This window comes from Danio rerio, chromosome 22 (assembly GCF_052040795.2).
Source record: "Danio rerio strain M-AB ecotype USA chromosome 22, GRCz13ab, whole genome shotgun sequence".
Lineage (NCBI taxonomy): Eukaryota > Metazoa > Chordata > Actinopteri > Cypriniformes > Danionidae > Danio > Danio rerio.
This window is the reverse complement of record NC_141042.1, coordinates 36,842,249-36,855,000: the sequence shown is the minus strand read 5'-3', so window position 1 is coordinate 36,855,000 and position 12,752 is coordinate 36,842,249. Positions and strand designations below refer to the sequence as shown.

At 38.7% G+C, this 12,752-nt stretch overlaps 1 long non-coding RNA gene across 1 annotated transcript in view; it reads right to left on the bottom strand.

Annotated features, from left to right (window-relative positions):
• Positions 1 to 12,752, bottom strand: part of LOC147838619 (uncharacterized) — a 65,285-nt gene that overhangs the window by 31,851 nt on the left and 20,682 nt on the right. The window contains exon 2 of the long non-coding RNA XR_015522309.1: positions 8,529 to 8,735. This is a non-coding gene — a long non-coding RNA (uncharacterized LOC147838619). The remainder of the gene's footprint in view (positions 1 to 8,528; positions 8,736 to 12,752) is intronic.

Below are 12,752 nucleotides of genomic sequence, written 5' to 3'. Positions count from 1 at the left end.
TGCCAGAGAAATTGGTGGTTAATTTTGCTGTGGATGCGGTGGAGAGGGGTGTGCGACGTATTTAAGGACCGACCGGGAGACAGTACAGTAACCTGCTTAATGAGTTTAACTACATAACTACATGAATAGTTGTAGTTATGTAATACATGAACTACATATATTTAAAAGCAGCAGTAATATCACATATGTGGTTACCTTTATATGGATGGATGGGTGGATGGATGGATAAGTGGGTGGGTAGATGATAGATAGATGATAGATAGATAGATAGATAGATAGATAGATAGATAGATAGATAGATAGATAGATAGATAGATAGATAGATAGATAGATAGATAGATAGATAGATGATAGATAGATAGATAGATAGACAGATAGATATTTTCTGCCAAAACCGCAAATGAGATTATAACATCAGAAAGGAGCCATATTCTGTATCTTAGACATATTATGCATGATTGCAACATCATAATCTTCAGCAAGCTACAGCAAAAGTTTTCTGTTCTTTTTAATGCATGCAGCATCTACAACTTAAAAGTTCTGTCACCAAAGCCAATTACACCTCCACTGCACCGACTTCTGAAAGAACTAGATTTTGACACTTTCTAAAGAAAAAAAAAAGTATGAGTGGTGCTTGGCTGCAACATTCTAGCTGCTATGATGCTAGGTGCTGTAGGCGATTGCCTGGGCATAGCTATGCAGTTTCTCTGATGCTCTGGCTCTGCTTTTCAAACTAAAACTCTTGGCTTCAGAAGAGTTGAAATATAGTGGACACAGTGATTTAATTTACACCTTGTCCTAACAAAAAGCGACAAAATTCTAGGGACAAGCAATTTGACTGTCTACACCAGACGTGACAGAAGCATTTAATTAATACTACTACTGCTAATAACAATTCCTTACATTTAAATAGAGCTTTTTAGCACACTCAAAGCGCTTAACATTTTTTTTTTTGGGAGAATCTTCTCATCCACCACCAGTTTGAAGCATCCACATGGATGACGCAATGGCAGCCATATTGCACCAGACCACACACCAGCTGGTGAAGAGGAGACATTGGCTGCATCTGAAATCGCATACACTATATAGTACACTAAAATCAGTATGCAAGCCGAGTAGTGTATCCGAATACATAGAGTTTGAAAATGAGTACCAGGATGACCTACTACTTCTGGCGAGATGGCAAGAAGTGCACATCCCATGCGGGAAAATTCATGAATGGGAGTGAAGTGGTGAAACTGATGTGAGTAGATCATGTGACCATCACAAAACGGCGGATGACGAACGAAATAATGACCGAGTAGTATGTTTAAATTCAAATGCAGTACCTACTGAGTAGTAGGCGATATTGGACGCAGCCAGAGTAATTAAGCCAATTATAATATGGAGATGGTCAGGAGGTCATGATGGACAGAGGCCAGTGGGAAAATTTGGCCAGGATAACGGGGTTAAACCCCTACCCTCTTACTAATATTTTTACTGTATTTAAAGGGCCGTGACCCCCAACCCCCCCCCCCGCCCACCCTCTCTTTCTTTCTCTCTCAGCAGGGTGTTTTCACACCTCTAGTTTAAAAAAGAAAGTCAGGGAAGTGGATGAGTCCAGCTCAGTTTAGGTGGGAGTGTCAGGGGAGGGAAAGAGGGATGGGTTTGCATAAAAATGGGAGTTTCGGTTCGAGCATGCACTGATTTTCACAGAGGCAAAACAAACACATATAGATGCAGAGAAAGACAGTGACTGTTTACATGGACATCAGTAATCGAATTATTTGCCAAACTATTCATTTGTGGACTTTAACTGCAGTTTGGCACTATTTTGATTCAGGAACATTTCAAGTCAAATAACAGCCTATTGTTTGTAGGCTGCATATAATGCATGCACTGTACACCATGGAATGTTTATTTTACTACTCTAACAATGTTGCTATGCGAACTGTGACGATCACCAATGATCTAGCGGCTATGGGTAACTGGCAAACTACACACGTTACTTTAACAGACTACAACTCCCAGCATAGACCTCGCACACCCGGGTTCCTAATTCTGACTGATTGATTACAAACACAGTCAGTGGATCGTTATGGACAGATTTCAAGGACTATAAACTTGAAAACTTGAGCACACACAGACACATTAGCTGCGTCCTAAATGGCACACTATACACTCATGCACTATGTACTTATGCACTTACACACTCAACAGGATAGTATGTGTATGTAGTGTCGTCCGAAATGGCACACTAATGTTTTTTTACTAAGCGGAAATTCAAACCGTTTCTCTAATGACGTTTGACGGTCGCTAAATCAGTGAAATAAACGACCGAATAATCAAAAAATACCTACCGTGAGTAGAACCGCATTCACCATCGGGAGGCGCTATAATCACTCTCGTATGAGAATTTTGCTTTCACCATCTAAAATAAATAAAGTTGTTCAACATGTGCGTCCGATAGCTCCGCCCCTTCCGCTACGCAAGCAAAGCGGCGGTCGTTGAATGCACGAAGTGTCCATCATTACACACTTCATTTTAGCGGCTGAATAAGTGCATCATCCGGATAATTAAAGTGCACTTATTATTTTAAGAGTTTTCAGTGTGAACACACTACTTGCACTATTTATACTACAAAATGGCGTAGAATAGTGCATAAGTATGCGATTTGGGACGCAGCTTTTGAGCATTACGATGCGATTGCCTTGCCACGTTGACCACTTTGTTATTTTCATTTTTGCCGCCTTTATGTTTGGGATTATCTGTGCACCTGTTTGTTCCTGTTTCAACCTTTAATTGCAAGATGATTCTGTTAATAAACTGCCATTGGATCCTCAACTTTGTTGTGCAGGCTTCCTCACATGACACTAACCTTGTTTTTGCTGTTAAACGATGACTAAATGTGTTATTTGTAAAAAAGAAAAAAAAAAATAGATAACAGTTTTGTATTTCCTCAAGAAAATTGTTTTGGAGTTTAACCTATAATATGTGATAAACTGTACACTCTCAGAAATGAAGGTGCAAGAGGTTTCACTGGGGTGGTACCTTTTCAAAAGGTACAAATTTGATTCTAAAAGGTCCACATTAATGCTTCAAGGGTACATATTAGTACAGGGGTGGCCAACCCTGTTCCTGGAGAGCCACCTTCCTGCAGATGTCAGTTGCAACCCATATCAAACACACCTGCCTGTAATTATCATGTGGTGTTCAGGTCCTAATTAATTGGTTCTGGTGGGTTTGATATGGGTAGCAACTGAAATCTGCAGGAAGGTGGCTCTACAGCAGGGGTGGCCAATCCTGTTCCTGGAGAGCTACCTCCCTGCAGATTTCAGTTGCAACCCATGATAAACACGCCTGCCTGTAATTATCACATGGTGTTCAGGTCCTAATTAATTGGTTCCGGTGGGTTTGATATGGGTAGCAACTGAAATCTGCAGGAAGGTGGCTCTACAGGAATAGGATTGGCCACCCCTGCTCTACAGGAACAGGGTCGGCCACCCCTGTATTAGTACCTAAAAAGTACAAAAGTGTTTCTGTAAAATCTTTTAGGTACTAATATATACTTTTGATGTACCAATACGGACCATTTAAGTAGAAATGTGTACCTTTTGAAAAGGTACCACCCCAGTGACAGATCGTGTACCTTTATTTCTGAGAGTGTATCAAAGTTCATAGCTTTATTTGAATTGTTTCATGATAACAGCAAATTATTTGTGCCTAAGATTTAAAATGTTAAAAATCTAACAATTTATGGAATATTTCTAGATTTCATGCATAATTACATAAATTCATCTGTAAAATTACATTAATAACTTGCATAATTACAGTAATAATCCTTATAATCACATTAATTAATCTGTATAATTACTGTAATAACCTGTATAATTGCAGTTATAATCCTTATAATTACATTGATTAATATGTACATCTACTGTAATAACCTGTATCATTTGGAGTAATAATCTTTATAATCACATTAAATATTTTTTTTATAATTACAGTAATAACCTGTATCATTTGCAGTAATAATCCTTATAATCACATGAATTAATATGAATAATTACAGTAATAACCTGTATAATTGGAGTAATAATCCTTATAATCACATGAATTAATATGAATAATTACAGTAATAACCTGTATAATTGGAGTAATAATCCTTAAAATCACATCAATTAATATGTACAATTACAGTAATAACCTGTATAATTGGAGTAATAATCCTTAAAATCACATCAATTAATATGTACAATTACAGTAATAACCTGTATAATTGGAGTAATAATCCTTAAAAACCACATGAATTAATATGTATAATTACAGTAATAACCTGTATCATTGGAGAAATAATCCTTAAAAATCACATCAATTAATATGTACAATTACAGTAATAACCTGTATCATTTGCAGTAATAATCTTTATTATCACAATAATTATTTTTTATTATTACAGTAATAACCTGTATCATTTGCAGTAATAATCCTTGTAATCACATTAATTATCTGTATAATTACATTGACAAATTCTATATTTACTGTAATAATTTGTACAATGGCAGCAATATCCTGTACAATTACAGTTAAAATCTGTAAAACAACGGTAAAAACTAAATACTGTTTTTTTTTTTTTTTTTTTTAACAGATTATCTAATTTTTTCATTCTGACAGTTTATTTATTTTTTTGTTATTTTACAGTTGTTGTTTTTTACAATGTACTTACTGTCATAGTAGTTTATGCTGTTATTTAGCCACGCCGTCACAGAAAAAGGAACCGTTTCTAAAATAGAAATGTTGTGCTTCACTGCTGCAGATAGTTTTCACAAAAGCTCCTTTTAACATGGAACAGATACCTTTTATTGAGTTTTGCTGCATTGTCATGGGTAGTTAACAAAAAGGGTAAGCAGAAACAATCTAGGGTATTTTAATTGAATGGAAATGGCCTGCACAAACATTTCCAACATTAAAAATATGACAAGGGTAAATAATATTTGAATTCTGATTGTTTTTCTGAAGGTAGTTTTGTTGGCCTTTAGAAATTCCTCCCCAAAACCGGTGGCGATAGCTTGAGATCAGCATTGAATGGTTTTGCTTGAGCGCAGAAGGCCTAACTGAGTCCTTGACATTTTAAGTGAATTCACCATGAGGAATGTCAGAGAGTCCATAACTAAAAAAACTGTGCAACGAAATAGTTGAACCATTGTTTGGTAAATTTAAGCACTGCTCAAACACAGTGACCTTTTCTAAATCGGCAAACTTCTGAAGCGATAAGTTGCTACTCTCACAGGTATGTTGTTATAAGGAATGTGGAGGACAAAAAGACTCTTTCCTACAAAACCCCAGTCGTTGTTACTGAAGCTTTGTTATGCTTTATGAATAAGCAATTTTTTTTCTCTTCAGTGGCTCAGAAAAACTAGAAGATATTTTCTACTGGCTTAGTGTTCAGCCAGACTTTACAGTTCATTAATTTCATTCAATATTAAAACCAAATATCAAATCAAGTGGTATTTATTTAAAGGTTTCAAGCTATAGAGAAAAAAATAGTTAGCACTGTCGCCTCACAGCGAGAGGGTTGCTGGTTCGAGTCCTGGCTGGGCCAGTTGGCATTTCTGTGTGGAGTTTGCATGTTCTCCCAGTGTTGGTGTGAGTTTCCTCCGGCTGCTTTGGTGTTCCCCACAGTCCAAAGACATACAGTATAGGTGATTTGGATGAACTAACTTATAATATGTGAATGTGAGAGTGTATGGGTGTTTTTCAGAACTGGGTTGCGGCTGAAAGGGTATCCACTGGGTAAAACATATGCTGGAATAGTTGGTGGTTCATTCCGCTGTGGCGACCCCTAATAGATAAAGTACTAAGCTGAAGGAAATCTACATGATTGTACAGGTTTGAAGATGGTTTGGATCTCATACATGCTAACATTAAATTTCATAGAATTTCACCTTCTAAGGTGTAAACAATAAGAAAAAAGGCTCACATTGGCTTCTCCCAGTGTTGGGCAAGCTACTTGAAAAATGTAGTAAGCTAAGCTATTAGCTACTCTACTTAAACTTACAATTTTCAGTTTTCAATCAAAGCAACTTAAATCCAAGTCAATCATATCATAGTGATCAATAAAGCTGTCAATGAAACATATGAGGCATGCTAGTTCAGTTATTTACTGTTAATAATATGCTGTACTAAACAGAAACACATTAGGCTATAGTATATAACAGCAAAAACAAAAAAATCCAATAAAACCAGGTGTTACACGTCACATTTCGGTGACATCACTTATTGATCTGCGATCAGTAAAAATAGCGTGTGCGGACGCAACTGCGCTACTTGACTAATAAAATAGCTTCGCTACTGAAAAGCTTTTTGATTAAGAAAGTAGCAACGCCACCACCATGCTACTGAGAAATGTAGTTAAGCTAGTAGCTTCTGCCCAACACTGGCTTCTTTTATCGCAACGATTTGCTTGTTTTCTTTTTGATATTTGGTGCCAGTTTGTCAGAAAGTGATGATTTTGTTATCTTTGACTCATTGTACAGGGTTCCCACAAGGTGCTTAAAGTGCTTGAAGTTGGCATTTAGAAATTCAAGGCCTGGAATACCTGGAAAATTGGCTTGTTTTATTGAAAAGTGCTTAAATTAACAAGGTTTTGTAATTAAACAACGGCCAATCAGCTGTGTTTATGAACGTGCCCGAAAGCGCTCAAATGTTATTGGGAAATTAATTTAAAATGTTAAATTTCAGTACCGACTGGTACCGAACTTGATACCTTTGACCACACTAGAAGAATAAACGCCAATCACAGTCATTTCTGTTGAGCATATGAAACAGTAGTGTTTAAGAACGCACTCAACAGCGCTTAAATGTTAGCGGGAAATTTTTTAATTTCTGTACTAATTGGTACTGAACTTAATACTTTTGACAACATTAGAAGAACAAAACAAACAGGTGAACTAATAACCTTCATGGCCAATCACAATCTTTTTTAGCTTATGTAACAACGGCTAATCAGCTGTGTTTAAGAACGTGCCCAACATCGCTCAAATGGTACCAGGAAATTAACTTTAAAGTTTCAGCACCGACTGGTACCGAACTTGATACTTTTGACCACACTAGAAGAACAAAACTCAAACAGCCCTCAACACTCCAAAAACTCAACAGCCCTTTCAGTTAAGCATATGAAACAACAGCCAATCAGCTATGTTTGAGTACATGCTCAACAGTGCTCAAATGTTTATGGGAAATGAGCGTTTTTAAACCTTCCGTACCGATTGATACCGAACGCGATACTTCTGACAACGCTACATTCTTCTGTTGAACCCAAAAGATGATAAATGAGTGAAACCAGCAGCTATTGACATCCATAGTAAAACAAATACTGGTAGAAGTCATTGACTGGTGCTTTCCAACATTCTACAAAATATCTTCTTTTGTTTTCAAATGAAGAAAGAAACTAATTTAACACGAAAAATTAATGACAGACTTTTTATTTTAGGGTGTCTCTACTAGGGACTTTAATCAATATAAGTTTCTTAAATAAAACTTCTTTCTACACTTGTTCTGACATCACTTTTGTTCTCAGCCAGAAAGCAACCGTGTAAAGGTTAGCTAGCAGCACATTAAGCCAAAAACAACTTGGGACTTTCAGAGATTTGCAGTCTGTATTATTTCCCTCTAAACCGGAAAACATCAAGAAAGAAATAAAGGAGCACTGGATCTTGATGTCAGTGTCCTTTTGCTCAATACGGCATTACTGATGAAAATGATTGTGGAAAATGTCACATTGTCTTAAATCTGAACAATTTAGTAACAATTTTCACAGCATTTCAGCTCTTTATAAGACACTGATCAAAGAGTGGAGAGACACAGTAGAGCATTTAGGTTCCAAGTCAGGCTTAGCCTATATTTTTGTGAAACTTAAAATACATTACTCCGGGTATATTTCGTTGCATGTTTCAGATGACAAATCTGACCCAAATCCTATCTTAAATCCAACCAATAGTGTTTTCAAATGCAAATGTAAAAGAAAAATGTACAGCAAAACATGTAGTTTTACCTTGATTTTACATTGCTTTTATTTCTTGTTGTCTTTATGTAGATAATTTGTTGATGATACTGACTGGCCACTTTATTAGATACCCAACTATTAGGTGTCCAACTGCTTGTTAACGCTAATTTTTAATCAGCCAATCACATGGCAGCAGCTCAATACATTTAGGAATGTAGGTCAAGACGATCTGCTGCAGTTCTACTGGCATCTACAGGAAGCCCAGGCAAAACCAGCTATGTCCAGCTTAAACCAGGCTGGTCAAGCTGGTTTTGCTGGATTTAGCTGGTCATTTTCCAGCCTGACCAGGTAAGACCAGGCTGAAAAAGGCTGGGAACCAGCTTGGAAATGGCCAAAACCCCTCTAAAACCAGGCTTGTCAACTAGCTAAAATCAGCCAACCAGCCTGGGCTGGTTTAAGCTGTTTTTTTCAGTAGGGTACAGCAGGTTTCGCATTATACCAATCAGATCATTCCTACATACTATAAATAACCAGAGTTTCTTACCTTAGTTATCTTCTTTTTAAAAAGTCCCCCCTTCCACTCCGTCTTTTCCTAGATAGGGTAGCATGGTGGCTCAGTGGTGAGCAGCATTACCTCGCAGCAAGAACATTTCTGGATCAAGTCCTTACTAGGCCTCTCAACTTCTCTGTGCTGAGTTTACATGATCTCTCCATCCTCACATGGGTTTCCCCCAGGTTCACCTGTTTCCTCCTACAGTCCAAAGACATGCGACATAAGAAAATTGACTATAAATTAAATTGGCAATATACTGTCCCACATAGCAAAATTTCTCTGGCCCAGCTCTGGCCCACACAATCAGGTTTTGCTTGGCCCACATGCCGCAGTGAATTACGGTACATGACTGGACCAAATCTGGCTTCCAGACAAGGGCCAAACACAGACCATATCTGGGCCAAGTCTCAGCCAAGTTAATAACTCATAACTGGGCCTGAACTGGGCCAGATAGGTTGGTGTGTCACGATTACAATGAAATTGATAAACCATGGAGTGATGCGCTTTAGGCACACTATGGGCATGCTTTTTCTCAAAGTGACCTGATTGGTAGAATTTTTTTTCTTTACTCAAAAATGATTTTAGTGTATTTTAAATGTGGGTCAAGACTGGCCAAACTCACTTATCAAATTTTTAAATCTGGGCCAAATACTATGTTTTTCATCTGGCCCAAATCTTGTGTGCCGCCTTAAAAACGGTGCCACCTCTGCCAAACCCGGGCCATGTTTGGCCCACATGCTGTATGCCAGTGCCGGATGAATGCCTGCTGTGCCAGCTTTTTGCCAAATCTGGGCCAGAATTCTTTGCTACTAGGGGAAGATGAGCCCTTAGGCTCCTACCTACGCCTTTCAGTCAGTAGTTATCTCTTAACAGCAATCCCTATGATCTGTCATAGGCCCTAACTAAACCAGGGGAGTTCTCAAGACCTACCCGAGCTCAAACTCAGGCTTGAGGATCTTCTGAGCTCAGGGCTCCCTCCTGGGACAGCATGCCAAACACACTGAACTCTTAAATAGTGATTTAATTCTCTTTTGGTTGTTACTAACAGACAAAACTATTTGCTGACAGCCATGTCAGTACTTTATCCTGTCGAGCCAATCGCAAGTGTATTTAAATGCCTATAAAAGTAAAGGTAAAGACATCCAATGCTCAATTTGAAAGCACTAACGCTATGACACCAAAGAAATGGGTGCTTTTAGCAAAGACGCACAGTCTACTGTAATACAACCGTGTGCATTGATAGCATGACCTTTTTCCCACTTTACAGAAGAAGCCTTTCAAACCAGAGCATTTACGTCAAAAAACCTTCATGAAAAGAACTTTTAATGGAGGCTAGCTGTCTCCCTACCATCCATCCCCTTCAGATAAAAACCTTTTACTCGAAGACAGGTGGATTAAAAATTATTGCCCTCATTTGGCTGGCAGATCAAGCCAACATTTCTCCTTTGTAACCTTGTTTCAGGCACTAGTTAAAATCTGAAAAACAGCCATGAATCATACATGATTTAAGAGTCAGTCCGTGTGCACTGTTGAGTCAGACTGCATTCTCTGGTCACCTGGCAGCCGATGCGGACAACGTTGATCTGTCATCCTGCAACCCACCCACAATAGTGTGCTTAGCAACCGGTGACCCTTAAATATGCTTGCCGTAGGAGTGAAATGACAACACGGCGTCACGAAAAACTACTTCAGCTAATGACTCGCTGAGATTTGTAATCAATCTTGGATCTCCTCAAGCTGCGGCTTTCACTCCCACAGCAGCTGAGAGAGATAGAACAACAACAGAAAGAGGAATTTAAAGTAGCCACTGCGTCTACGTCGGCATTGTTCAGGAAAGAACGTCTTATTGTTTGCCATTGTTAACAGAGGAATTGTTCTTTGTTAACAATATGAGGCTTAGTTGGTATCAGAACTCCTGCGTGACTCGGATCCGGGAGGGATTACAGATTTCTCAAACAGGGATCTGAAGGAGCTCACTGTCATTCACAGAGTGTTGTACTAAAGGCTGAAGTAATGGAAAAAAAAACAAGTGCACTTCTATAATGTACATTGTGTTTTGTATTTAATGTACTAAGAGGTAGTCTTTAGTAGTATTTAATTATATATACATATTTATAAATAGGGGTTGCACCAGCTAGTCGACTAGTCGCACTGTGCAGATCATGGGTTTTTTGACCTAAACTACCAACACAATCTCACGGCAATACATAACTTTTTGATTTAGTGGCTAATTCATATGAATTCGTACGATCTACTTCGTACTATTTAGTACGTTTTGTTCATCACCCAATGACGGTTGGGGTTAGGTGCCACGCCTCCTTTTTAAAATCCTACATCATCATACTGACGGTTGTCAATGTTGTGCGCTTGTGCACGCATATTGTCATTCTTAAATTAGAAATAACAAACTTGCAAGCGGAAAAGACGTGATATGGGAACGGCCGCTGCTATAGTTAATCTGGTGTGTGTGCGTATTAGCCTTGGTGTACATCCTAGGAACTTTAAACTAGTGCACAGTTGGCAACTTGTCATAAAATTTTTGTGCAACAGAAATGCGGCTTAGAGAAGCCTTTACGATTAATTAACTGACAAACTAAAGCACTTGTAACCCCGCCGGTCCTGTGCCACCCAAACCGCTCCGAGCTGGTTTTGAACCGGCGATCTTACACATGGGAGTCGGTTGCTCTACCAAGGAGGCTAAAGATCATGGCCTCTAGCGTCTGTCGCTAGAGCACCTTTAGAAATCAGAGGAGTGAGGTTTAGCTGCACAGCACACACTAGCTGGCCTCCGTTACACTCAACCCCCTAAACCTCAATCCCATCCGGGTCACGGCACCAATGTAACCCTGCCGGTCCTACGCCACCCAAACCGCTCCGAGCTGGTTTCGAAACGACGATCTTCTGCATGGGAGTCGGTTGCTCTGCCAAAGAGGCAATGGCCATGGCCTTTAGCGTCTGTTGCACCTTTAGAAGTCAGAGGAGTGAGGTTTACCTGCACAGCACACACTAGCTGGCCTCCGTTACACACAGTTAATATTGAAAGCTAATCGTTGCATCCCTATTAATGATTACAGTGCATTGTACAAAAGGCAGTTTCTACAAAACATATCCAAATGTTTTCAGCTGTCCGCACCACTCACTTATGTTGACACACGCTCTGCGCAGTCTCTGCAGCTCATACTGAATTAAACAGACGCCTAACACTTCATAGCTATAGCGGCCGTTTTTCAACTGAACTAAATGCATTTTTATGTCTTGGTCACACTATTTGGAGGGGCAGAACAAATTGCCTCAAGGGCCGGGTTCAAATATGTTAATTTGAAATGGCCAATTTATCTTTATTAAATTCACATGTATGTTTATTTTCAAAATGTAGGATTTTATGTGTTCCCCAGTTTGTACATGGGCTACCAGCAGCTGTGAGATTTCGGTGTTCATTTTTTTTATATAATACACTAGGAACTAGTGTACTTTTCTTGGCCTTTAAGTAAAACAAAATGAGTATGGCAATAGATCGTTTTTATTTTTTTTCTCCTTAACCTCCTACTGTTCCTATTGCCTTTAGAATATACAACAAAAAAGAAAAAAAAAAGTGTCAAGCCATGAAAACCGAACCGAAAACGTGTTAAAAAAACCAAAGTATTTATTGAACCGTGGGCTAACTGAATTGTTGCATCCCTATTATATATACATATATATATCATCAGGCTGCATCCTGCTCACCAGGCTGCGAGAAAATAGATAAAAAGAGCAGAGCTGCGGTAAAATAATGAGTAAGAAGACTTTGGTCAAGTAAAGAAAATAATTGATATTTAATGCATCTGCAGTTGTGCGTTTCTTAACTTGGTGAAGTGATATTTTGATTAGAGTAGATTAGGTAAGATTGATCGGGACGTCATGCAATGTCGATGGATGTTTATGCAGTTGCTTTCTGCCATCGATTACCATTTCTTTATTTTTTGCTCGCTTGGGGTGTAAACAAATTTTGAACCCATTTTCAAGGGAGTAGAGGAATTCATCAGCACTTCAAAATGGCATCCTTTTAAGATAATCTCTTGTGTTTTATAAACGCTCGAGGTGATTCCTTGCAACTTCACATGTCTCCCCGTCTTCCCTCTAATGCTTTATTTGGTATTCCGAGAGCACAGAAGCCGTACTGTGGAGGTGACAGTTCGTGCATTTCTCAGTTAATTGCTATTTACTCACCCCAGGCTA